The sequence below is a fragment of the Leptinotarsa decemlineata genome, unplaced genomic scaffold (assembly GCF_025532065.1).
Source record: "Leptinotarsa decemlineata unplaced genomic scaffold, Ldec_3_MD MMD2_tig00003335_RagTag_RagTag, whole genome shotgun sequence".
Lineage (NCBI taxonomy): Eukaryota > Metazoa > Arthropoda > Insecta > Coleoptera > Chrysomelidae > Leptinotarsa > Leptinotarsa decemlineata.
The window spans coordinates 4790144-4817854 of NW_027412587.1; the positions used below are offsets into that span (position 1 = coordinate 4790144).

The 27711-nt window shown below is 36.5% G+C and overlaps 1 protein-coding gene across 5 annotated transcripts in view; it reads right to left on the reverse strand.

Moving 5' to 3' along the window:
• Positions 1-27711, reverse strand: part of LOC111508053 (uncharacterized) — a 270025-nt gene that overhangs the window by 234583 nt on the left and 7731 nt on the right. For 2 of the 5 annotated variants that reach the window (XM_074177979.1, XM_074177978.1), the window contains exon 2: positions 1418-1479. The exons of the other annotated variants lie outside the window; for them this stretch is intronic. The gene's annotated coding sequence lies outside the window, so the exon portion shown is untranslated. The remainder of the gene's footprint in view (positions 1-1417; positions 1480-27711) is intronic. 5 annotated transcript variants of the gene reach the window in all.

The following is a 27711-nucleotide window of genomic DNA, read 5'->3' on the forward strand; positions in this document are numbered from 1 at the left end:
GATAGATGATTTTCAACAATGTGTTTGTTGTCTTGGTGGAAAGCACGTCTCTTCTCGATCCACTGTAACGTTACTTTACTCTTTTCTTAACTCAAAGCAAGATAACGATACAAATGCCACGACTAGCTATGGATTATGCGGAGGCAAGAGCGTGGTTGGTTTATTTATAGAAGCTCAATACTGGGTGCTGAAAAGGGTTACCAAAACCAAGTCCTTAATTGGGCGCCATCTACAGAAGTTTAAAGAAATAGGGCACCCTTTTCAACACTCGTCACTGTAGATCAGTGTTTCCCAAAGTGTGCGCCGCGGCGCCCTGGGGCGCCGTGGAATCTTTACTGGGGCGCCGTGGGCCACGGGTGAGTCTCAAGATACAACGTTTTACAACAAAGATAACTGAGAAAAAGGTAATACGTCGGCACCTATTAATAAAAATCCTCTGATAATATGATAATATCGGTAATTGCAAAATGCAATCCGTTCAGACAGCCACCCACCTACTTTTATTAATTATTCTAGTGTAGTCTTTACGTTCGGGGCGCCACGATAACCTTCAAAAAACATAAGGGAGCCGTGAATTCAAAAAGATTGAGAAACACTGCTGTAGATCAACGTTGCTACACAGGGATATGAGACACTTCCAGACTACCAATTAAATAAAAAAAACGGTTAAAAATTTAATGAATCAAATAAAAAATATGGGACTGACTATTTACAAATGAATCAGATGGTCGGTGGTTAAGAATTAGTTTTTTTCTATTCAATGATGGCCTCGATCAGAATTCTTAATAAATATAAGATCTTACCAAAGGGTTTAATGCATTAAACCTTACAATATCAGATCGAAATCCTATATTCTGAAACCATCAAGGAAAATCAAAACCGACGATCTCCCACTCTGACTTCTCTGATCCAGGTGATCCGGGATTCTAGCAAGCAGTCTTCGGTAGCGCTACCCAACAAATATAAATCGGAATATTGACATTCAAAAGCCATATTATTTATTTCGATTATTTTATTCCGTATCACGGTTAGGTATGCAAATAGACGTCAGATAAATCGTCTTCTTCTTTTGTTCGGTTACAGATTCTATTTTCAAAGAGTAATGTTATAAAATCCGGGAATACATTTTTATTGTGTAAGGTCAAGTTAGAAGTTGGACTTTGTTTATATGTCTATTTTATTAGGTGAGAGATTTTGAACTTTGAACTAGTACCGGTTCGATGTAGATAGAATGAAATTGTGAAACGGTCTTTCTGTGCTTGGCCTTTCAAGTGAGAACAAATGGTGGTGACAAAATAATTATAAAATGTTGATAGTCATCCATATTAGTGAATTTCAACTATTAAGGTATTTATGGGCTGTAAATTGAATGGGGATGATAGTGAATAATGGTATGAAGTTGTGAATTGAAGCTTACCGTAGAATCAATTGAATTTTTTTCGACAGTTGTTTTTTTTATTCTAGTTCTGCCAAGTAAAACTGAAACAAAAAAAAAAGGAAAATTAAAGTTGAAACTGCTAAAATAGAAATTGAAACTGATGCATAAAAAACTGAACGTAACATTCAGGCAAAAGTGAGGCGTAGTAAATTATAAAAACTATTGGAAGGACGAGACCAAAAGTGGTTGAGATAGGAGCACCACTATATGAGAGTTGGGTAGTCCGTTAATGGAGTGTCTGGAGAGCTACAGGATCTACCAGAATCTTGGATCACCTGGATCAGAGAAGTCAGAGTGAGAGATCACCAGTCGTCGGTTTTGATTTTCCTTGATGGTTTCAGAGAATAGGAGTTCCATCTGAGATTGTAAGGTTTAATGCATTAAACCCTTTGGTAAGATCTTGTATTTATTAAGAATTCTGATCGAGGCCATCATTGGATAAAAAAAAACTAATTCTTAACCACCGACCATCTGGTTCATTTGTAATTAGTCAGTTCCATATTTTTTATTTGATTCATTACATTTTTACACCGTGTCTCATATCCCTGTGTAGCAACGTTTATCTACAGAGACGAGTGTTGAAAAGGGTGCCTCATTTCTATAAACTTCTGTAGATGGCGCCCAATTAACGACTTGGTATTGGTAACCCTTTTCAGCACCCAGTATTGAGCTTCTATAAAGAATATAAGAAACAAACCACGCTCTTGCCTCCGCATAATCCACAGCTAGTCGTGGAATTTGTATCGTTACCTTGCTCTGAGTTAAGAAAAGAGTAAGGTAACGTTACACTACATCTGGTAGAGACCTTTTGTATTTTCGAATACTCATCTAAATAGCAAATATTCACTCAGTTGAAATGAACACTGCTTCAGCTGTCTCACGATCAGTTATGCGTCGATCGTCTAACATCACTCCGTTAGTTTTATCGGCCATTTCTGGCGTGGTAATCTCATTTGGACGGTCTGGGCGCTCATTATAAAAAATGTTGGTATGACCATATTTGAATTCAGCTGTTAATAAACACAGTCCTCATATCCTTCAATTCATTGTTAATCTAAAATCATAAGCTGTCACGTCCAGAGTCACGATTAAAAAAACACAAGATATGGACTAGTAGGCAGTAGTCGAATGGAACATGAGCTACCAAACGTTTCGCCTGTTACTGCGGCAGACATCATTAGTGGTATGTGCGTTCACTGAGAGGACGAACAGTTCCGTTCGACCACCCTACTAGCTCGAATTTTATTTCTTTCAATCATTAAGTCTAATGGCTGCACGATCTGTTTAAAAAAACCCGTTTAAATATGTTTTTTCGTTAACTACCTGTCGCACCCCTACGAACGACAACCCTCAGAAGTCGAAACTTGTGCTAGCTGAGGTTTAACAAGGTCTTACCTTTTAACGTGTGATTCCTTACATATTCGATTTAATGTAAAAAAAGGTTAATCTATAGGATTCATTTTACTGCCATCAAAGCAAAACTTATCCACCTTTAATGATTCTCAAACACATAGTGAATAACTTAGCTGTCTGAAAACTGACAAGCAGTCATCTCAAGGGTAAAACCCACAGATATTGCCTAGACCGACTACGTATCAGCTAAGGCTCGTGCTTGCCATCTCTTTCTTTCCAAGTAGAAGTGATAATAATTTAGATTCCATTTATCTTAATTCAGTACCCCGAATATTTCGGTCGTGACTACTATTTGGCTCACAATAATAATTTAACTGCGTAGTGAGATTCGATAACTGAATTTTTCTATGAAAACGGTAAGCGCGCTAATATTTACAGTACAATACACTTTCGAGTACAATTATTCAATGACTATACGATGTGGATAAGCATGTTATCCGTAACGTTACTGAACTTGTTGCCAAATTCGGAGAAATGGGATCGGTGACAAATTGAAATAATGAGGAACGAGGCTGTAGGAGTTGATTTTCAGGTCGGCTTTGATCCAATGTTAAATAGCAGTACAGTTTTTAGTGCACGACATAAATGAAGATTGTTTTGATTAACATTTGCAATTTTCCGACTCATTATATAAACTGATAATAAGTAACACAAAATTGTTGTTCAACATATGTTTTTCAGATGAGTGGTTTCTGAACATTTCTGTTAACCGTCATAACCGTAAGAATTGGTCTGAAAATCTGCACTTCGTCCGCTATTGTCACACACAATGTCATGGGATCATAAATGTGTAGTTTTTGGTAGGTCTTCTTTCAAGAGATAGAAAAACATGTCCTATGAGCTTTCTTTCAAACCCACTCGCTCATAAATGTTCCCTTCTAGTTTCCAAACTTGTCAATATTAGTCTCAATATTCATAATCCTGCTAAACCGTCTAGGAGCATTCCAGATACGTTTCGCGAATAAACCAACCTCTTTAGAAGCCGTAATTTTTACGCGCGCCTTAAAAGTTTTCTCGAGTTTCGTCGACTTAAAAAACAACATTACCCGTATAATCTCTGGAAAACACTGCAGGCCGAGAACTGGCGAGAGAATTTCGTTGTCGAGTAAACCGTATAAATTCATGAATTATAAACGCCAGTTTAACGAACTGAACTTCGAAACGAAAATGGAGAACGGAGAACGAGCGTCCCAGAACAAGATGTTTGTTTGTTGGGCGTATATACCAAGATCGAGTTTGCCGTTTCGAATATTGGACTCTCGGTCGTGAATTAATGTTTTTTAATGATACCCGCTTTAACATCAGCGTAGAGGTGTTATCTAACCAGATTCAGATACCGAAATGGGGTCAAATATGAAGCGAGAGACATATTTGGAATGTTAGAAGTTGAAATGGAGTTACTTAACTACGTTTCCTTTATCACCAAAATGATTTTTCCACGTTAACACTGAAATAGAAGATTCATTCTCTTGCAAAAGGCCTAAATTTCACGAAGATATCTGCGCCCACGTTGGAAATAATTAGCGCTGTGGAATCTTAACACTTTACCCATTTTTACGACCGAGGTAGAAGAATTCATGTCAGGAACCGTTCCGAAAACCAGACATGAAGGACTAGAGTCATTAAAGAGAGATTACATGAGATCACAGCTCATCGTTAGAAAGAAAGATGCATTTTGAAGTTACTCCCGATTGACAGTTTGCTTAACCCGGCATTACCCTGGTGAACCTTTTTTGCATAACAGCCCAGATGGGGTGTGTCAGACCCCAAATTGAAAACTTATTATAGAAAAAACTAAATTTCAAATTTTAAAACTTTCCAAAAAATAGCATTCTCTGAAGAACATTTGACTACAAAAACGATAAAAAACTGGTTTTTATAACGATTTATTAGGAAATATTGAATAAAAACAAAATTATTGATTTTTTCTCAAGTAAAAATCATATATATTTCAAAAAACTTTCAAAAAATACAAACAAAGAAAAGTATATTTTTCTGGTAGAAATCAACTGCAAAAGTGTCAAATCAACAAAGAAAATCAAAATGTAAGTATTTAAGTTTGTTTCTTTAGAAAAATTTGACTCCGCGTTCAAGTCAGCACAATTTTGGCAAAAGCTTCTTACATGGTCCAAACATATGAATAGTCTCACAACAATACTTTGTCTTCCTGTCTCTGCTTCTTGGGCAAATTTGACAACGTCTTTTTCCCCAATATGTCTTTGTGAAATTGGTTCAGCAGGTTGCCCAAGAATATCAAGTATTTTCATTCGTAAAAGCTTAGGTAAGTGTGGATTATTTTTTCTAACTTCAACTGTAGGTTTGATGAGTGCGCGTCCTAGTTCTTACAAAAAGAGACGTCTTTGTAGAGAATAATTATTGGTGTTGAAACTTATATACAATTTGGCTATTGATCCCACCAGTATCTAGAAGGGAATAAAAAATTCTCAAAAGCCATCTCCTGCAATTTCTGACAATGGTATATGTACCAGTTATTTCATCGACGGTATCGACACCACCTTTTGTCATATTATAAAAGCTCATTATTTCAGGAAGTTTATTTTCTTCAGTCGATTTATCTAAGTTATCATGATAACGTATTTAATTTTTGTAGGTACGTAGGACACCAATGTATTATTTTTTTGGAAACCAAACATGGATGAGTTGATTTTTCTGATTTTTATATTTTCAAATTCGAGTGGAATCATTCTTTTACCTGTTTTGCCCTTTCTAACAGTTCCGACAGCGGTCAGATTGTGTTTATCGCGCAAATTATTTACTGCCTCCAAACTGGTATACCAATTGTCGAATGTTACATTTCGGTTAGTTTTAGATATTGGCGAAATCATCCTGTCTACTACATCGTATGAACTGTTATTATATTTATATGAACCAACTGGTTCTGCACCAGGGTATATTTCCATATTTATAGTTTAAAAAGAATGTGCATCCACGAAAGCTTGAATTTTGATCCCATATTTTGCGGGTTTGTTGGGGATATACTGCCGAAAAGAACATCCAAAAAGATTCCAGTTTTTCATCCAACGTTACATATTGCCCGGACGAATAAGCTTTTTTAGAATTTGAGACGAATTTTTCAAAAACAGACCTTATTGGAACAAGTTTGTCTATTTGCAGCCTCAGGGGTCTGTTTTCTAAATTGTCGAATGTCAGAAAAGAAAATCTATTGTAAGAGATAACAATCCGAATTATATCCATTCCAGTTCCATTTGACTTCCATAAATCGCGCAAATGACGATGTGAACTTCTAACCAGCTAAATATAAAATGCCAAATAATGCCTTTATTTCGGTAGGGTTTGTATCGCTGCAATTTTGTTTGGATTCAGTTCACTGATTGTTTTTTTTTGCAACCAGACGTACGTGCAAATCCCAGACGTTCGTCTGGGGTTTGTTCGTCTGGGGTTTGTTAGACCCCACTAGTGTAATGCCGGGTTAATGCACTCGACGAAAAGAGAGGAAATTCAGTAAACTTTTACAGACAGCCTTGTCATTTTGCGAATCATCTTGGCAAAGATCACGTCGGAAAGGATGATTTTACTTCAATAGCAAGATTATTCCATTCGCAGTTGAGGCGAAATACCCTCTATAAAAAACTAACCTGGAACGATCACATGAAAAGGGTTCTACAGAAAGCCAGCCGATACCTATGTACATGTCCATAACTACATATTCCGGAGAGAGAGATAACGGTATATATTGCCAATAATTCACAGCATTTTATGAACCACCTTCAGCTAAATACCTCCACAGTTCAATTACGGCCTGCTTTGAACAGTACTAATCCCCAGCAAAAAGGACTATATCTTCTGGGGGGTCTGAATACTCAGAGCCGTTAGCTATTGGTTCACAGAGGAACGTATTTGAACTTCAAAAAATCCCTTCACTGACAAGACTTAGGTTAGGTTAAAAGTGAGTGGGTCTATTCGATCCTCCACCGCAACCCACAAGTGTTTATCGTGGCTTACACCTATTCAAACTCGACCAAATAAACCCAGCCTCTTAACGAAGCCGGTTAGTATGTGGTGAGTGATATTTCAGGTCAGATGGTAAGAGTGTGGCTCTGCCAGACTCTGATAACCTGATTCAATCCGCAGCGGGGCATGCACACATTGTGTGCTCTGCTGTTTCATCATTTTCCAAACAGAGGCGATACACACTGTCTTCCGACGGTCCGAGTCTCTGCATATGATGATTCAGACGACAGTGACCTGTGAAAAAGCCTGTTAGACATTGCAGGGCAAAACACAAGCACTTTAGTCCAAAAACTGTTTGGTTTTGAGCTTCAAAGGGTGAATGAACGCTTTGGAGTGAACTAATCCTGGAAGATTTTGACAGAAGTCCATAAATCTTCTTGCCCTCCAGGTGTTCAATATTTATTTGGCAAAGCCTAAGGCAATGCCAATGACAGATTCTGTCCGATGCAGCTGCTTGCAGCACCCTCTTTTGCAAGGGGGTCTGCAGCCTTATTGCCTTCCAATCCAGTATGGCCAGGAATCCAGACCAGAGTTAATTTGATGAGTCTTTCTATTGAGGAGAGTCGTTTTTGGCGATTTGCTACCAATTCAGATGTTGCTCGGTAGGAGCCAAAAGTCTCCAAGGACTCTTGACTGTCCGAGAATATTTGTATTGACTTATGTATGAGGTTGGATTCCGCTTGAAATACAGTCGCCTAGGTACCTGGAGGGTACCAGGTGTTCGAAGTTTGTATGGCAAAGCCGAAAGCAATGCCGATGACGGGTTCTGGTCCGATGAAGCTGCTTGCAAAGAAGACTTAACTAATTATCTCTGATCTCCATTCCTGGTCAAAAACTAATTATCTCTGATCTCCATTCCTGGTCAAAGTGAACTCATTTTTTCACAATTTGAAGGTTTACATGGAAACCTTGATAATTTATTTTTAAAATTGTAGCCTGTTTTGTTTCTTTCTTTAAGCTATTGTTTGTTGAAGACTTTAGAAGAGATCATCACTGAAAAAAATATAAAAATTCGATTTTTCATTTATTTATATCATACATTTCAAAAAATTATAAACAAATACAGCAATGAACTTTTTTTCAAATATTATGATTGGTTTATTCATTTATTGATACAAGCTGCTTTAATATAATTTTTTCATTTTTCATTTTCATTGTTTAAAAAATGAATTCAAACCAATGCATTGTTTATGAGATAACGGTTCCTTGAAATATTGATACTAACAGAAATAAATTAACAAATGTATTTTTGTGCATTAAAATATTTTTTGATTGATTTTTTCAAGAAACCGTTAAGATTTGTATCAATAATTACTTAAAATTCCAGAAAAAAGTATTATCTAAAACAATAAGTACATTTGTTTACAACAATTTTTCAACAATGAAAATGGCCAACAAATATCACCTGGGGTATACCGCATTCCTGTAGCTGCGGGTCGGTCTACATTGGAACCACGAGAAGAAGTTTGGGTATAATCGGTAAACAGTATTGTGAACTCTTAAAGTTGGAGGCATTCTCAAAGGCCAAAAAAAAACCAATACATAGAAATAAACCGGCAGCAAACTAGTCCACGTGGACTGTCGACTTGGCGGTTCGTAGTGGATAATTTTTACTAACCGAGTTTTTATGATTGGCTGAAGAGTCATAAAATTAAATTTGAAGACATGTTACGGTGACGAATAGAATGCGAGGATGGTTATAACAGTCGTGTTGCCAATGTTCAGTTCAGGAACTGATCGCGATTTGAGTGTTGAAATTCGATATTGGTGCAGTTATAATTACTTAAAATTTTTGTTATCCGTTTAAAATGTGGCGTCCTTGGACAAGTACTAATAGTAATAACGAGTGTAATAACAACGCAGACTTTTTCCAGTGTAGTGATTTCAATAGCGATGATGTATATAAGTATATAAGTATATGTATATAAGTACAGTAAGTATATAAGTATCTACATCTCTAGTTTGGTTTCGAGGGAAACAAACTGTTACAAGCAACATCAGATTCGACCGAAATTCCTTTCTCAACTGTACGTTGAGAGTTTCAATGGAAAAGAAGAGGCAATGAACCTTAATAAAATCTGACTACCTGTCCTTAAAGGTACATAAACAAGGGAAGGTAATCCAATTAAGAGAAACCAAGTCACGCTACTAATAATAATATAAAACCAGAGCCAAATAACAGCATCGTAATTAACGCGGTCCTAACTACGGGAACAACAACTACCAAGCACGTAATATTTTTCATTCCTGAATATTCACATCTAATGGGTAACATAATTTTCAATTGAAGTGATCGAAGCGGGTATTGCACGTGCGAACCAAACCACCCATTTTTACACGTATTTTCACCGGTCAATTGAAACTATCAGTATTGGTGCTACAGATTCGGGAGGTAGGATTTTCTTCTTGGGATATTTGCAAAATAACGAACACCTCATTTTTAGTTTAACTGAAACTTTCACTATTGGTTAGCGCAAGTTGGCTCACATAATAATTACGAATCGAATCATAATTATGAATGGACTGTCTCGTTACTTGATGAAAATTAATAGCACTATCCATTTTCTACCGAGGAAGCTACTGTATCAGCGAAACGCGCCTATATATCAAAATGTTTGTGCAAATTGTTTAATTATTATCACGAATCATTAATTTCGATTAAGGCGAACTAAATTTATGCGAAGGGGCACTAGATTATATACCTGCTTGTGGTCATCCCTCAACATCCCCTTAGAATCCGATTTACCTTCCCGCCCCCCACCCGAAACTCCATTGTGCATAGAAGCGAACGATGATTGACTAATGTTTGTTTTTCTTCGCTTCCACCTGCCATTTACCTGGTGGAGCAAGGAGCTCCTCGTTTCTCTCCCTCTTTTAAAAATCGAACAGACAGGTTGGGCCTATGCGTGAATAGACGGTGATAATGGACGGGATGGCTTTGAGAACGTCGTAAATTACGAAAGAGGGACGGTCGAATCGATCGGTAGTACTGATTTATCACCAGTAGAGAACGAAACACAACTAATCTACAACAAGCGCCAAACGTGATGGCGAGCGATCGCGCAGTCAAGTTAGCAAAGCCACCTATTTAAAAAAAATTGAAGAGCGACAATTGTTTTTCCTTCATAAAAAACTATTGTCGAAAGAGATATGACAATTGATCAATAAGTTATCTTTTGTAAAAAAAAATAATCAACAGAAAAACAGATCACTTTGCCTGCTGGGAGAAATTCATAATTCTTTTTTAATATACCAATTCTGCTGTTTCGACAATTGAACAATACTTTTGTTTTTGATTGATCTTCATTTACAAACGATTGTCGAAAGAGATACAATTTCAACAGGTTGCGAATTGCAAAAAATATTCGACATGATTATAGGATTACAAAAATAGATGAAACAAAAAAATGTATCGATAATTTCTACATAGATACATTACAAATTTATTTTAGGCACTTTCCACAGGCGATTCTTTCGAAAAATATATGAAGAAATCAAGTACGCCTGTTGCGGTGTTGCCATATGGTTTAAAATATACATATAGTACAAGGTATGACACGAAAAATTCTATATTTACCAAAAAAATACGTTTCAGGAAATTTTTTGATATGGATTGGGTTACGACAATTATTCGACAAATACTAGTAATGAAAGTTTTAATATTTCAGTTATATTAAAAATTTTACTACAGGTGCTGTGCTAACTTTATATCAAGTTAGCAGGGCTACCTCTTATAAAAAAAAGGAGATGCGCAACAATTATTTTTCTTTCACGACAAATTCTCGACAATTATTCGACAATTAAAAACGTATATTTCAATAAATTTACTGCAAGTTGCCTTGCTAACTTTATGGAGGTAAAAACAAATATTACCACTTCTGAATGGCAATATTATTAATAAAGATAGCAAAAAAAACTATTAACGTCCATGAAAGTGGTAAATGTTTCAAATTCATCAATATAATTAGTGTTATAATGTTACATAATTTATGCTCCAAAACAGATATGCTGGTTACTGTCATAATTATTTTCCTTCTCGGTTATTTCATTAAAAGCCGTGTAACATTGATTTTACAGTCATATTCACAAATTTCCGCCTAATATTTCAATGGTTTTTGCTCTCTCTTTCTCTCTCTAGACTACAGTCTAGACTGTAGTCTAGAGAGAACCCGTAGGTTGGGCTACCTATGGTGCGTCCCCAAGTGGCGGATATAGGGGAACGGCCAGGGGACTGGCGGCCCTGTCCGGGAAGCCAATCTGGCCTTACGGTCAGTGGCAGAAATAAGTAGGGTGAGGGAACTGAAACTCCCCAAAAACCTTTGCAAAACATACCACCGTGGACCAGCCTACCTAAGCTAAGGTGTAAGGAATCGTGCCGACAGCTACATGGCCGCAGGGTGATATAGGGTTACGAACGATCCCCCTGAGAAACTGGGCGAAACCTCATTGTTATCAGCCTACCTCTGGTAATGCGGGGCTCTGCCAGAGGTGACCAACTCTTCCCTTGCTACTCGTGGGAACACACATGAATGAAACAAACAGAAACAACAAACACAAAAACCAATCCCGAGGCTGGACAGAAGTGCTCACCTCAATCTAAGGCGGTGTCTGGGGATGAACAGAAATTTCCACCCCAATCTACCACTTGGAATGAGGTTGGACAGGGCAGATCACTTCGTGATGTAATACAAAGGCCAGGGCATAAGCGCATTTGCGGCGCCGAAGCCAAAAGGAAAACGACAGCGAAGGATGCAGGAGTGGCAGCAACTATGTGTTCCCTCCTCTTCTCCCACTCCACCTCTAACAGCAAGGTCACTTCCTGCGGCGGGCGCCAATTCCGCCTTGAATAAAGACAAGAAAAGCCCCTCACTTGTTCACCTCCACGGGGAAACCCCAAGAAGGTTGAAGAAGCTGCGCAACGACAGTAATTTAGCTGCACCTTCCAAAACCTTCGCGGAGGCCACCATGAGACATCTCAAGGTTGCCAAAGAGAGTGTGTTTTCGGCGAGTCTTGGCCTATACCTGCCAATATAAAGGAGATAGATGTCTCCTAGTGACCTATCCAGGGTGGACGATGACTTAGGATAACAACTTCTCGTGAGGATATACAATGGATGACATGTGGCCTAAATGTTGTGGGTCTACACTCACCTTCCCTACTCTACAGATACAGAGATAGAGTCTAGAGACTCATTGGAAAAAACCAAGAACCCAATATATTGCTTTGCTGACGACAGTTTGTCATTCCATTTAGATTCCAGAACATCGGCTACTGATGCACATCATCACCGGCAGCAGGAGGTTTCATATCTAAATGAGGATCTAGAAGAGATTTCAAATTGGGGTGGAAGTAACCAGGTTCAATTCAATGCCACAAAAAACCAGGCATGGGTTTTCTCCAAAAAGAAAAATGTCTCCGAACCTGATATAATAAAGTCAGGTCAGACCATTCCGCTTTCTGCTTCGATAAGTTGGTTGGGGGTTGAAATGGATACCAATATGTCTTGGCATAATCATGACGCTGGAATTGCAAAGGATGCTTCTCAAAAGCTTGGAACACTGTTCCGAACCAGAAAACTGTACACACCTCAGCAACTTTTGATGCTGTATAAAGCTCAGATCGGACCTTTTTTGTTCTCATGTATGGAGCTTCGCCCTTGAGCATACCCTGAAGCTGCTGGATTTCATCCAGAAAGAGCCATACGCCTGATTGGAGAAGCGAACATCACTTGCAACCTTGATAGTTTTGAACATCGAAGAAAAGTTGGAGATTTGTCTCTTTTCTAAAGATACTTTCACGGGAAGTGTTCAAGTGACTTGGCACATTTAATTCCATCAAGAGAATACGCGACGGACTGTGACTGATCATCGTTTTGAGGTACAACTCAGTACACCTCGCTCGAACTTCACTGTTCAAGAACTCTCCCATTTGGAAAACTGCGTTTATGTGGAATATTCTTCCTGAGGACCTTTTTCCGAATGGATGCATTCTCCAGCGATTCGAATTCAATATGAGTCGCAACTTTCGCACAGGCACCGCTGTTATAGCGCCTTTAGGATATTCCTGTAGTGCTTGTGTTTTGCCGTACAAAAAAAAAGTTTATGTTGCTTCATTTCGAATGCACAAATTGATGACGCATGTGTAAAGATCAAATTAACGTTCATATCACGAGCCTGACCGTATGTAAGGCTTTTCTGCATCCATTCAAGCATGGTAACCGTAACTGAAAATCACACATGCACATAATTATTCTATCGAAAACCACATACCATCGATTTCGCACCAATTTTCATAAATATCCGCGGATTCGAACCTCTGCGGTTTCCTCTCTCGCTGGACTACATTATTTCACAGCTTTCAAAATTCGCTGTTCGTCAACAATATGAATAAATGTATTCAATGTTGGTAGTGATGGTGAGCGATGGAGTTTTCGTTATGAGTTGTTTTTCCCGGGGAATATGACTCGGTTTGATTTATGTAAAAGTTCAAACGAATCGGCGTATTCATGGAGAACGCCCGGGAAACAAATGAACAATTTAAAAGAACCGACAGCCGGCTGCGGAGATGGAGAAGTATGTCAGGGTCAATCGACGACGGCCTGGTTCTCATTATTCTTTCAGAAAAATAAAATTATCCTATGAAGGGAATTTATTATATTTTTTGTCGGTTATATCTGAATTATTCTGAACTTGGATGTAATTCAGGAACGAATGTCATGTTTGGATTGAACGATAAGTCATGCTTTTCATATTTTTATGTTGTAGACAGTTTCATGAAACTTCAGCAGGATTTACATAAGCGCAATCTACATTTTTTTGGGATGGTCCTCTAATCGTTTTCAACAAAGTAATGAGATGAAGAAGCCACAATTTATCTTCAACTAATAATAATAATTTATTTCCCAAGAGACAAAATATTGAATTGGAATAGTCTAGTCCAGAAAAAACCTACAATCTAGATTTAACAAGTTTGCATTCAAAACTTTGGAATACAAAGACTCGCCGTTAAAAATTCTAAACTTATCAAAAATGTTATATGTGTGAGATATAACAGAAATATTGAAAACAATATTCTTATGAGATGTCTCTCGAACAGAAAACATCTTGTAACATGAAATGTTTTGAGTTGCTTTTTAAACGCCAATCACGAAGAACAGTTTTTCAATTCATTTGGTAATTTACTGAATGCCCATATCAGTAGGAGAGCTGAAATGGACTCTATTTTTACAGATTGGTAAATGAAAGTGATTTTGAGAACGAGTATTTACTTGATGTACATTAGAATTCTTCACAAAACTATCTCTATTCTTGAAAATAAAAAGACACAATTCAGAAATATATAACGATGGAAGTGTTAAGATTTCATATATGCCGAAAAAACTTTTACAGCTCTCGGTACTAGGCACATTCATGATGCACCTGATGATTTTTTTTGTGCAGTGAAAACCTGACCATCCCCAGAAACAAACACCTTAACGCATACGACTCTCCACTTGCCCGTAACACACCATCAGCAATTGAAAATGTGTGAAAACTGTTCTCAATTTTTTCAGAAGATAGCACTGCGAATGCAGCGCTGATATCAAACTCGAACAATATACTTTCCAATCAAGATGTTCATCAATGCACATTCCTGATAACTTGACAATATTGATAATGTGATCATATTTTTTTTTAGTGTTTTCATACTTAAGTAGCTGACCTGGTTGAATTAATTGAAGTGATAAGTTATTAGCTGAGTTATAATAACTTTTTTATAAAGTTTTTGTGAAGCTCGAAGTAGGGCCATACTACCACGGCCAGTGTTGTTAGGTTATTTTCATGTTCAGCAGTATAGGTTTTGTGTTAGAAAAACAGTGGATTGATACAAAAAACTGTAAAAAATATACTTTGTTATACTAACTACATGAAAAGTTCCATTATTTACAATGAATCGAACAATTCTAGAGCAAAAGCAGAAAATCTACTGCAAAATCTGGCAACTGACATGCCGCTCCTCTCGTGCGATATCTTCTTCATCTACAGTGAAGTGATTCGCCATATTTTGCAGTCTAATTGCATTACGGCTTTGTTGTGAAAGATTACTCACTCGCGGTATTGTAAATAACAGGCCATGGGACAAATAACCCATAAGTGAAATTGTTATAGAAAAGCAAAGGTGTGTTATTTGCTGCTCACCTGCAAGTATTCGCACATACATTTCGGAGTGGATAGCAATGTGAGGTGGAATATAACAACTATTTCTTTTGTTCGAGCTTAGCTTTTGGAGCTTAGCTGTTCGTAATTTTCGTTCCATTAAAACACAAAATAGTTATTAACTAGGCCATATCATGCGTAAAATACATACCACACTAACGCTTGTAAACACGAAACAACTTATTCGCCTATCAATTTCCTTTCCCTGCTAGCTGAACGAGTCGTCCCTTTTAACCATATGCAGTATTCTAGTAAAGAGTATCTGCACCTCTGACGAGGTGTTGCGAGATTTCTAAAAATCCCTAAGTTTGAGAAAAATATGAATCGGAATTTTCATTTTGCAACATTTAAAAACCACATCTCCTCGATTTGTAAGAAACCCTGTTATCTAGTAAATATGTTTTGATCATCTGCACATCTTCCTATATTTTCAAATTATGGATATGTCACAGTCAATTAGCTGTTCAATCAGCAGCCTAGCGCCTAGCCTCTTTACTAAACAGCACCGTTCAACTAGCGGTCAAATGATATTTAGCCATTTGATCAAACAGCTAGGCAAATGACTTGGATTGATGACGTTTCATTACTTACCTAGCCTACACTTTAATTACATTTTCTGCCACCTAGCGCCGAAACTCTCCAAACTAACCAATATGGCGTCGGCAAACAACAAATGTGATGATGTTTTCCAAAGTTTAATGAAAAAATAGTACAATGGAGGCGTGTAGTGACAATAATGATGTGAATTTAGCTTTGACTGACTTGGGAATTCAATTTTTGAAACGAAATTCGATCGAAAACTTGTTGAATATGATGAACAGCATCAAGGTATAGCAAGCGCCAAACGTGATGGCGAGCGATCGCACGGGTATAGACTCTACCAACTAAATTGCTATTGGATTACGATAAGCCCCTTGCCGGACAGTGTCGTACCTATAATGAGTTTTATTTAGGGTAGCAAATGGAACATAACTTCTTGTAATTTCTTTCCATATTTTATTTACTATTATAGGTAGTAGTACAGTTCACTATAAAGTTATATAATGATACACTCTTGACTGGTTTTATGTTAGGTGATGGCATTTTTTCAGAAACAACACAAACTATTCAGTCATTGCCAAAAGTCAACAGCATTGGAGGACAAGTCACGATACGCCTCTGTACAGAGCATTTATATGTCTTGCAAGAGCTGTAGTTGGGGTTACATTGAAAATTAGTTTATGCGCATTGGGGGCGGCCTCGCTATCACGTTTGGCGCTTGCTGTAAGTTTGTTTTGTCTTTTCGTAATTATTGTTATTTATATTTTATCTTTGCAGGATCTCATAAAAAAGTTTGGAGATCGAAAATAATTTTGGGGGTTGTAAACGGTATAAAAAAACTCAGGAGGCCATGAGTTCTGGACAGCGAAAGACGGCTATGGATTATTACTGGATGAGCAAATACGATATTGTGCTAACTGCAAACAAGGTTATCCGATTTTTAAAAGACTCGCTGCCATTGCTCCTACAGTACGCATTTTACCTGGAGAACAGTTGAACAAGTTCAACTTGTGTTAACAAATGATTTTATTTCTTACATGTGTACTTAGTACACATCTGATCTCATGATTTCCAAAGAACAGTAATGTTACATTTCAAATATTTCAAATAACGAAAATCTTATGTCAGATGCTTCATCTTTTTTGTTTCTGTCACATGGTCACCCTGTCGTACGAATGACCTAAGCATAAGCCAGTCAGTTTATTAAATGTTGTAACAAACGCTACAGCTGAGTACCATTCAGGCAGTTAGTTGAACGGCGCTGTTAAGTAAAGAGGCTAGGCTGTTGAGTGAACTGAGCTAGTTACATACATAAGGACATAGGTTTTCACAACCGGCGCCATGATTAGAGAGGACAAAAGTCGGGTGGGTAGGAAATGGTCGAATGGAACCTGTAGTATAAAACGTTTCATCTACTACTGCGGCAGACATATATTCATTTATTTATTTATTTATTCAAGGGCAAAGCCAATTTATAAAAATATATTTAACAAAGTGTGAGAAACTACAAAAATTTTTGAATGTTCATGTCTGATGTCTACATTACAATTTACAATTTTACAAAACATTTAGCAAAGTGTGATATACAAAATATTAATAAATCCTTATGTTTAGTGACTATATTACTAAAAGATGAAACAATTCTGGTACTTACAAGAAAAAAGATGTAACAAATCTAGTACTTACAAATGAAATGGTAAGGCAAGAAAAGCTTCAAAAACGCTCTAGCCTTTTCAATTGATTCTTAAAGACCTGAAGTGATACATTAAACATATCTAAGTTATTATGATATTGATTTCCCAGCTTCAAAATACGAGGCATCGGAAAGTTCAAAGCATGTCAGGATTTCTCGTATCTTTTTGTTTAATATGAAAAGTTATTAGTTGAAGTAGTTCTGGGCAGTTCATCACACTATTTATTGATTTGAAGAGGAAACTCAAGTTCATAGAAATTCTCCTATCTTCCAATGATTTTATATTCAACTGGGTTAAGAGTTGACTATTCATATTCATTTCGTTGAAAACCAAAGAGTGAAAAGCACAATTCTTTAAGATTTTCGTTTGAACATTCACAATCAAAACGATATTTACATTATAGTATGGGTCCCATATAACCGAACAATATTCAAGAATGGATCTTACGAAAGCACAATATAAAATCTTTTTTGTTTTAATTGAAAAATCAGTAGAAATTCTCAACACAAAACCCACAATTTCTAATACTTACTTTAAGATTAAAATTAATTTCGCTATTAAATTCAACTCCCAGATCGCGAATAAATGTTTCTCTTTTAAGAGCTATATAATTCTATTCAAATAATAGTGGACTTCTAATTTTAGCGAACGTAATGATGTGACACTTATCAATGTTTACCTCTAACAAATTATTTCTACACCGCATGGAAAAGGCTTCGAGATCTTTTTGTATGTGTTGACTGCGAGGATCAAGGTTATATTTAGAAGTTTCGAAGTATCAGCAACGACCGACGAAGATATTGCCTTGAAACAATTGTGGGACATCCTGTATACAAATTGATGGTGTCATATATTTCTTCCATTCGATATTATGATGGTTTACTAAATTATGATGATTCAAACTCAACAACAAAGACCAACATTAGTATGTGGTTCGTAAATTTTTTTGAAACACCCTGTATAGTGACATGCACCGTACCCCAGCAACTTGCAAACACTGGCCGACCGGGTTCAGTTTAGGGGACGACAGGTCGATCGTCGACCTCTCGCATAGGGTGGATCCAGCAGGCGTGTGTGTTTCACTTGTCGAGGGGAATACACTCTAGATAGAGGGACAAGCGGTCGGTCGATCCGCTGCGTTCGGCTAGATGAAAGAATGCCAAGGTGTACGAGGGACCGTCGGTATGTAAGGCATAGAAAATGTGTCTGAACGACATTTTTGCGGATTTTCGTTCTCAAAACTTGCTCTTCTTGAAATGGTATCGATTACAAACTTTTAAAGTTTTCTTTCGTTATTCAATAAAAGACTGGAAATGTCCAATTGATAGTAACTTATCGGCATAAATTGAAAGTTTGCGCATTCTAAATATCATTAAATTTTTCATTCAACACAGGATGTCTTGAAAATTCAGTACGTATTTATATTTTCCCACCAGATATGACCCATTTCCCAAGAATGTATACGACAAAAAATACCAGCCGATTTTTTGTGACTTCGTTGTTTGATTGCCAAACTAATTCTGTTATCTGCCGTCCAATGCACTATACACCTCATGTCCAATTTCCTACTGGTAAAAACAGTGCTTCCTGATTATTGCATTATCTTCATAAAAATGGGATTCCTACTTCCTAAGATTATAGCCCTTATTTTCACAACACAACACACTACATACAGTTAGACTTAACGAGGTGTTTTCCTGATTATTTATCGTACTAGTGGCGTATAGTTCTCGTGGACTAACACTACAATCTTTTGATGTTAATGCCTAGCCATTCTAAGAATGATCAATGCAACTTTGCACAAAAGAAAGGATATCAATGTATTTCTGTCTGTTTCAAATATATTACATCATATCTGGAACCAAACCTTATATTTTCTTCTAAAACAAATCTCACAATTGATCTTTTTACTCACATAATTGCCAATAGTTTTGAAAACATCAAACATATGAGTATAGCCTTGCAGTGAGACCACCGAATCAACTCTGAATGATGTGCAGATGATTTTTATTGTATTATTTTCCAGGTATATGATCTACTATTGACTTTGTTTCAAGTTTTCAATTTTTAGGCTATGATCAAAGTTTGAACACTGTAGCTCTCAGGGAAGTTGGTTTAAAATCGATTTCAAAAATTTGTAACAGATAGACAGACAAGTGAATTGATACAAACGTAGTAAATAATTAAGAAACGCATAATTTGAGTAACTTTGTAAAATTTCATTTTTCTCTTCCATTCATTACCCAATAACGTCTAATAAAGCAGAGATATCGACAATTTCCGATCGCGCAAAAATCCGCAGTCCCGCAGACTATCATAGCCAACTTTCCACCCGAGTCATGAAGGAGGCCAAGCCGTCGCAGTCTTTCTGGTCGACAAAAGAAATCATTCGTAATAGATCGCAGTCGTTCGTAGAGTTCGTACGAGAGGCATATCATAATCGCGCCAGATAAAAGTATTTCAATAACTTCCGTCTAGATGAGGGTCTGGTGTGTCTGCCTGTGGCCTCAGGTTCGTTTCAAGGTGTTTGCCGATTCGTCGTGACGGGAAGGCTTATTGGGAATCCATTCTGCTATTATTGGCATTCATGGGACATTCACTCCCCTAAAATCAAAAAGGTTTTTGCATTAAATGAAATATGGATGACAAATTACTCAATTTGCCTCTGTTTCTTTTCTCAAATCGTTGAATTTCAAAGAAACCGCTTCAGGAAGTTACATTTTTGCTAATGCATCAGTTCAAAATATCCCGACATTGAATGGCAGATTTAAATACACAGTACAGTGGTTGTGAATTCAGCAGTGAAAGCTAAGTGTGAACCCATTTCAATGAACATGTCAGATTATCTGTTCCATGCAATAGCTTGGACATATTTCTTTGGCTTTCATTTTAGTTGGTCAGCACATTTTAAGTGTTATCCCATTTCAGCATATGCAATTTATCCTCCTATTGCTCTAAAAATTTCACCTGCATTTGTTAGATCAAATAGAGAGTTGTCTCAGGCTGTAAGAGTAAAACCAACTTTAGCTATTCAAAACGTTTTGCATCGGTATAGAACAAACCAGTTCAACTATTTACTGGATAACTCACCACATTATCAATTTATTAAAGCGCAAAATTCTTTCATCGATCGATGTTAGAAGCTTGGGTTTGCAAAACACCGTCTTGGGGAGCCTGTTGATTTTTGATATTAGTGTAATGAGTTTTCTGTCTGGTGCTTTGTATGGATAGATGTTTCATGATTACTTAGACTCCGGCTTCCTTCTATGGACAGTTGAGTCCAGTGGTTCAACCTAGCACCACTTTCGAGAGCTACGAGTATAGCAGATCGCAATAGCGCTGTCCGAAAATGGATTCGCGATTCGCTTTGTTTATGGTCTGTGGTTTCAACTGATTTACTTTCGCAATAACTTACACTGTTAAAATTTTTTGACTTGTGAATTTCATATTTTCAAAAATAATTGTAGTTCTGCATACTCTTCAGTACTGTATACATTCTCCATAATGTTTTTGGTCAACCAATTAACGTTTTTCTTTTACAGTTATGAAATTGGAATACTGATTTCAAGTGTAAATATTTTTTTATTCTCAACGTGTTTGTATAGTACTTCACACATATCTCTTAATTACATTACTCCAGAACAACTCAGTAGCACTTGTGCTAACTAAGTTGAACTTCGCCTTTTGTTATGTCAGCAACTAGCTCTCTAATTCATTTAAATATTTATATGTAACTACAGCTGGGTAACAATAAAGACGATTATTATTATTATTATTATTATTATGTAACCCTTCTTATATTAAGGATTTTTGTAAAGGACCTTTCACAAATTGTAGGTACATAACGTAGTTAATAATATGTTTAATCCTACTCTTGATAAACCCTTATTTTATTCATTTTATTAGTATGGTGTCCAGTTTTTTGGTGGTCGGCTCCAGTTGTTTGATACCTTTTCTTCATTCCTTGTATGGACAATAGATGTCTCTTATGGTGGTGCTAATCGAAACAATTGTTATTCCAACCTCACCATTCAACTCATAGGATTATTTTCACAAATTATTGTAACAAGATGGCATGTATAGATGGTATTGGATCTGTTTGATCAGAACACGAGTTGATATGTATGTGGTGATCCTCCTTCCGTTGTGTTCTGTGCTTGCAGATTTCTTGTCACTGTTCCATGTCATCTCGATTTTATTTCTTTATATATTTTTGACAGTTGATTCTCCTTTCTCATTCAATTCAGTTCGGATCTCTTTCATTAGAATTCGTTTTCATGTGGCGTTTCTTGATTTTGATGTTAATTAGTGGGTATAAAGGCTCTAAACCTCTCATACCTCAATCATTTATAGGATGTTATGAAACTTCGTCGTTTACTGAAGCTTAAAATCATTTTCAACATGTCATTCTGACCATTTATTCATTGGTGACATGTGACAACTTTCTTTTCTCTATTATAAAATATTTTCTTCTCCATGTAAGTATTTTATACTTCACTGTATTAACTATTGTTATGTTGTTCTTCTTTTATTGCAGAATTTTTAAATAATCAGCTGATGATGAACCTATATAGATTCGATTCATGTAATGATTGATGGTTTTACCGTTCTAACATCTGAGAGTGATAATAAATTGTGGAAACGATTTCGAGTTTTTATGCTTCGCAAGACTCATCAAGTGTTTCAGGTCACTCCGTCACTTGAAGTTACAAGGTTACACAACAAAAGAAGGAAGAGGGAAATCAACCATCCACAAATTGAAACTGGAACAAATCTGATTACTGTCTGCTCTGATCTGTTTAAAAATCTCTGTTTAAAATCTGTTTTTCCGTTAACCAGCTGTCGCACCCCTACGAACGACAACCCTCAAAAGTCGAAACTTGTGCGAGCTAAGGATTAACGAGGTCTTACCTTTTAACGTGTGATTCCTAACACGGGTTGGACGGTAGCAAGTGAAGATCGATCGTTCAGACTAGGGCTTGAACCACCGACCAACACGGCAGTCAATTCGAGTGAGTGAACAAAGAACCCCCGCCGAACCGCTTGGCTACCGACTGATGATACAACATCACAATAATAATTACACGAATGTCTTTGCAACAAGGGATTCGGTGGGTAAAAATTACATATCAAATCCTGAATTTAGTCTCGACTCTAAAGGGGACAATACTGATCTTAGGCCTACCCTTCAGGACAGTATATGCCACTCGATAAATCACCCCAACCAAATTGTTTGAACAAGTAACAAACCTTTCTCGACTTGTTATCCTGTTTCAGAATATTGCGCATTTTTTTCCAAACACTTTCGGCATGAATACTATAAATTCTCATTCCGCTACGAGTTCATGGTGCTCGCATATGTCGGCATAGCAACCTAACGGTTGCCTCATTTGTATCCATTATGTAGTAGCGTTTGATGAGTTTAAATTCATAAGAACGAACCACTGCCTGCCGGCGGTAACCCCATTACAGACCGAATATGTGGAATAAGCGATTTCGATACTAACCCGAATTTACGAATTGTTTTAGTCGACGTCGGCGTTTCATAACTTCGTTGAATAGTTATGCGACATAATTATGTATAACGAAGATCATAATAATCATAATATTCTAATGGGAACACACGAGGATTCGGTGATGTAATTATAACGACCAACGTTGAGGAAAGAACGAAGAAATTGCGCGTATCAGTTAAAAATGTATTTCTGGGCATCACAATAATGTTAAGTGTCATAAAAGCAAATAGTCCCAATAAATAGTATATATGTAAATTGAACACTATCTAAATTGAAAACTTTGATAACATAGTACAGAATTTCTGATACTGATTCCCTCAATATTGTGAATAATGTTATTGGATGAAGATTTATTCTAAACAAACCAGGTAGTTGTTGAGATTATGATACCATTTGCTTCAAGGTAAATCCCCTTTTCTATCAATTTTGTCATTTTCTTAGCTTTCCTTCAAGTATTTTCATCATATCAGCTTATCAACCTCCATATAGTCTCTTTTCTGTATATTTCCTCATTCATGTTTCTAAAGAACTTTCTCGGCTTTCTTATTTCGTCGTCAAGTTCTATTTTCCAATTTCTCTAAGAAACTGAAACGAGGGTATAGAGATACGGTACTGAAATGATTATTATTTGGAGTGGATAGTCTTGTGTGAATAAAAGTTGGAGAGATAACGACTCCGGTGTAAATCAAATTGATTCAAAATGAATGCAGATCCGGCGCCCAATGTGGGGCAGCGGAATGAACAAAATAAAGTGTTCAAGTAATATGCATGAATTACAAGCAGTTTCTCAGAACGTTGGATCTCTATTTCAAGTCTGGAAGATGTAAACAGACATTTCGTTGCATTTGAACTTGTGTTGCTCTTGAGGAGTTGCTTCATCATGACATCCTATCCATCTTCAAGTTTTTATCCTATCAGAGCATGTAATAATCGAAATAGCTATTTACGATATGAGTGTTAAAAGTAAGGTTTTATTCTTAAAGCGAAAAATGAAAGTTATAGGCCCAAAAAATCAAAAACTCTTACGTTTAAACAACTCCAGAGGTTTATAAATGAGGCGCCAGATGAAAAATATTTGATGATAAAAGTTGCTATTTTCGAAATATATGGACCCTACCGGCGTGAAGAGCTGAGCCATTTATTAATAGAAGACATTAAATTAATGAATAAATCATTGATTGTTCAAATTCCAAATACAAAAACGATAATAGGTCGTTCTTTTTGTATTGTTGGAAAAAACATTGACTTTAATAAATACGCTGCATTGCGCGCTTCTGATATCAATCATTAACGTTTTTTTCTGAAATACTCAAATTATAAATACAGTGCCAACCCAGTTGGTATAAACACGTTTGGGAAAATGCCCTCTACCATTGCTGAGTTTCTGAACCTCCCGGAACCAATACAAAAGAACATACAGGTCACTGTTTCAGAAGGTCCAGCAGTACAGCATCGGCCTCTTGACTTTAAGAAATAAATGTTAATGCCCATGAAATGTATTGATATCCGCAGTTGTTCTAATTGTACTTTTCATATTAATGTTCATAAATAATAATAATGTAATTAATGTATATAATACGTTTGTAGCAGAATTTAACTATATTGTTCATAATAAAACTTCCTTGAAAATTGGATACTTATGTTTTATTTATTGCTATTTGGTCGAAAAAAATTGTGTTAAAAATACTTGAATACTTGAGTTAAAAATATTTTTAACGCGCTTCTTTGTAAACATCATCTTTTAATACTCTCGACATTCATTAAAAATGTCACTTTTAATGACAGTTGTACAAAACGGCCGTTTAAGGATGATACCTTCGACTCTACCGTCACCTATTCATTTTATTCAAATACAAGCAAACGATAATTCAAAATGGCAGCAATTTCTTAATGAAAATCCATATCAAAACTAAGTGTGTCTCTATACAATAGTTTCCTCCCTTTTATAGTGAAAATCAAAATAAATATTATTACATAGCGTGTATTTTGCACATAACCTTGCAGATTTTGAAAAACGAAGGTGAATTTGTATATCGGTGATTAATTTTTTTTTTTCTATTTTCGTCTGCTTTGATCGCATTCACTACGTCCGAACCGTGCATTACGGCGCGGTCGTAATCTTGATTTCACTGGAAATTATGCTGCTCTTTTAATGTGTCAGGGAATTTTGTGCAAAAGTTTAAAAAAAAAATTGAAAATCGAATCGATGGTGAAGCTTTTTTCTGCGAGTTTATACTGTACCAAATTTTTTACCGTAATTTTTTTTAGCATAACCAATATGACATATAAGTTTTTTTTTCTGAACCCTGCCCGACATCTCAGCACTCCAAAAAATTCAACGTTCATATTCACCGTTCAAAATAGCAAATTATTATAGGTAATCCCCTTGCCCTTTGAAGTTCATTATAAGAAATAACGAATTCCTGAAACAAAAATTATCTCGGAACTTGAATGAGCTATGTTATTTTTTTCTCAAATGTATCTTTTTTGCTATAGGAATATATTGTTGAAAATTCGTTTGCGAAAAACAAGCACCGAAAATGAGATACTTTTTTGGGCGCCATTATGAAGGTGTAAAAGTAAAAAATGGATCCTTCGGTTTGAAAGTCGTAAACTTAGGCCTCAACGTTAATTTGCTCGTACAACAATTTTGCAAGTAGGTATTCCACCAGTTTTCGTAAAAATTTCTAACCGCAAAGTTCATTAAGGGGTAGAGAATTTCTAAAACATTAAATTATTTATCTTTTTTGAATGTATGATTTTGCTATCTATATGAATATGTTGGTGGAAAATCTATATCTATATATTCGCTTAGTTATGTACAAAAAACACGATCCGAAAATAATACATTTTTTAACGCCATTTTGAAGGTGGAAAAAATGTATGCTTCGCATTGAAAGTCGTGAAATTTAGGCCTGAACAAAATCCTACACACATCTAATAAAGAGAAGAAAATAAATTTGTTGAAAGCCATGGAAATTAATAAATCAATGGAAAACCAAACGAGCAACTTGATTTATGTAGGACTCCACTCTTTTGAATTCATAAGGGTGACAACCCCGGTAATTTTTATAATCTCCAGTGTAGAATTTTATAGTTGGCACCCCTGTTCATTTAATTACCTCCCCATCCAGCTTACCTCAAACTATATAACCTGGTTTTTAGATGTCAATATGTTAGTGAGTTTTTATACTTGATAATGGGAAAAAACCCGAAACCGGCCGAAAAAATAAAAATAAAAAAATAATTGAAATTAGACAAAAGTGTTTTCATTAATTTCATTAAACATGTAATTTGTAATTATTTCAAATGCGAAACATCACTGGTGTAATCCTGCCATTAATATACATACGTGCATTTCTTTAATTAGTTTTCGGTTTTACTAGCAGAAACGTACCACGTCAACAATATCTAAATGGTCAATTCTCGTCCATTGGAAGAAAAAGTTGAAGCGTTTTTATTTACGGTGCGACGCGTAACTTTCACGAGACCGAAAGGATTTTCCTTTTCCGAATCGTCCTATCTGTAGAAAATATTTTAAGGAACTTGTATCCAAATTCACAACTACCGGTATTGTATATTACAAAAAGCCCCCAGGTCATCCGTCCATTCCGGAAGAACAGCAAGTGCAAATAATTGGTGAGATGGTAGTAAATCCTTCACAGTCTACTTATTCCGTCGCGAATGTTTGTGAGGTGTCTCCTTCTACTGTGAGACTTTAGAAGAGAAATAGGTATCATCCATCCAAAATTAAAATGGTACACCAATTAACTGAAGATGACCCTGATCGAAGAACAGAATTCTGTTTCATGACGGAAACCATTGCAAGGCATGTTCACAGACAAAATTGCGGTTATTGGAGGGACACCAACCCTCACGTTTTCCGGGAAACACATACCTACTCAATATCCAGGCAGGAATATTGGGAAACTACATTGTAGGACCTCCATTTATTGATCAAAATTTAACAGGGGAAGTGTATTTGAATATGCTGGAAACTACTGTTGACCCTCTCATCACTGAAATTGTCGAGGCGAATTCTAAAGAATTCGATATGTATATTGTATTCCAACAAGGTGGAGCACCACCATATTACTCCAGACAAGTAAGAACCTATTTGGATACTACTTTTCCCAGTCGTTGGATTGGCCGTCGAGGTCCTACAGAATAGAAACCCCGCTCGCCAGATTTGACACCTTTGGACTTTTTTATGGGGTTATTCGAAGCAAAAGGTGTACGAAACTGAACCTGCTTCAATATTGGATATACGGCAGATAATAATACATATTTGTAGAGATATTAACGATACTACGTTCGATAATGTCCGGCGTGAAATATCGGATAGACTGTTCATATGTCAAGAAGTTCAAGGAAACCAATTCGAGCATCTTCTGAACTGATCTCAGGCATATTACCTCATATTATGTAATTAAATGTCAATATATGCAGGCAATTATTAAAAGTTCCGCCATTTTGTAGTAGTTGAAGATATCGACATTATATTCTAGGGTTGTGAAGCATTTGTCAGAAGCTTCAAAAAGATGTGTCACAAGACCCCCCCTTTTCATTTTATTTTTTTCCCAGGTCGCCCAGTCGCCATCTTGAAAGTTTCATCTGTCAATTTCATTTCAAAATAAATTTTTCATGCATTAATTGCATTATCCCAAAGTTCAATTTTTTTAATTGACCCGTTCAAAAAATAAAACGGGGATATCACAGCACGTTTGCATTAAAGGACTGTAGAAGTTCTAGGTATGTGAATGAACTCTTGTCCTATCTAATTTCGATTCGTGCGTATTCAATGACTATTGTAATTCATATCAGAAGAGACATATAGTAAAAACGCCTGACGAGACCACCTCCTAACGGGAGTGGTCAGGGTTGCCATCGTGATTCAACTTTCCCAACAACACCATCCTAC